Source organism: Pundamilia nyererei, unplaced genomic scaffold (assembly GCF_000239375.1).
Source record: "Pundamilia nyererei isolate P.nyererei 1_Seehausen unplaced genomic scaffold, PunNye1.0 scaffold00497, whole genome shotgun sequence".
NCBI classification, from domain to species: Eukaryota; Metazoa; Chordata; class Actinopteri; order Cichliformes; family Cichlidae; genus Pundamilia; species Pundamilia nyererei.
This window is the reverse complement of record NW_005187898.1, coordinates 171,220-172,850: the sequence shown is the minus strand read 5'-3', so window position 1 is coordinate 172,850 and position 1,631 is coordinate 171,220.

Sequence of the window (1,631 nt, the reverse complement as noted above, 5' to 3'; positions counted from 1 at the left end):
ATCTGTAAGAAATGTCCACTTGGAGCTGGTCTCATTCTCTCTGTGTCCCAGTGTCTTTGTGTGTCTCTGTTTGTAATAGAACTGCAAAGGTCTGTTCCACTGATAACAAATTCAGAAAGTCATTAAACCAGCTCTCTACATTGAAATCCTCCACATTACTTTCTCTCAGCTTGGCCGATGGTAATACCATCATCCTGGGTTTTGACCCCGTGTTTTGAATTTGTTTGCTCTTGTTCTTAGTTCACTGAGTGTTGGTTCCTTCCATGTCCAGTTTGTCTTAGTCTTGCTTCTGTGTGTCTTCTCCAGTATCTCCTTTGTTAGTTTTCTGTGCCTCACTGTGAAGTTTGTCTCTCAATGTTTCTTCGCCTGTTCTCCCAATCGTGTCTCGGTGTGATTTCTCTCACTCTCTCTGTCCCGTGCCCTCGCATCCGTGTCTCTGTCTTCTCCCTCTGTTCCCTGTATTTAGTCTGTCTGCATCTCGGTGTGAGTTTCTCTTGTTTCCCGTTTTATTCTGACAGTCTCTTGTCCTGTGTGCATCTTGTTCAGTTTTGCTTTCCCTGGCTCATCAGTTAGATTATGTGCAGCCGTGTTTCCCAGGTGTTTCCTCTCTGCCCTGATTCCCTGTGGTGTATATATTGTCTGTGTCTCCTGTCCATTGTCATGATCTCCCTTCCTCCCTGGCTGGTGTTCTACTTGTTAGTCTAGACTTGTAGTTTATACGCAGTTTTAGCTTTATTACCTGTAATTCCAGATAAAGCTGTGGTGTTTTGGTTCAGTTCTGTCTGTGAGAGTCCTGCATGTTTGGTCCTGCCTGCCTCACACAGTGTTATGACCCTGTGCACAGGTTTTGGTTGGAATATGGTCATTTGGGTAATCTGATGATCATTTCTAGGGTTTCCACAATGAAACACAACCATAACATTGTAATAATTACAATAAAAACTTATTTTTTTAGAAATTTTTCACACAGTTACAAAGTGTTTCACAGTTTGAAGTTACGGATGTTCTAACATAAAAACATCCATACATGCATTAGATGTAGATTATGGCCAAAATAATCGGAGAAAGATCAAGGAAAACCTAACCTATATATAGGAGTTGTCAGGAGTCAATTAAAACAAACCACAGATTAAATTAACTTTACAGGATTAGGTGGTCAGAGAGGCTAACTGCTGTTATAAGGTCTTAGCAGCCTTCCTATATAAGCAATGTACAGCTCTACAAGTTAATAATAGAAATTCAGTGTGAACTCTGAATTTCAATGGAAGTCATTAAAGGAAAGCTACAATAAGAGCGATGTGTTTGTGCCCTCTAGTTGTTGCTGTTGACTAGTTGCAGCATTCTGGCACATTTGAAGACAGGCTAGGGAGGACTTACTGCTACTGTCATTGAAATGACTGAATAATAGTAAAGGTTGGATTTTTGTGATGTTTCATAGGAGAAGGAAACAAGTTTGGAGGGGCTTATTAACCGATAACTGATCTATATTTGAATGTGTGATCAAGCAGCATTGTAACTCATTCACTTTTTAAAAAGTAATCGCACACTTGTCTCTCCCTTCATGTATCCTTCTGACTCGTTTTGAGTTTTTGATTCAGGACACACTTGATTCTGTTTCCTTTGGTATCAAT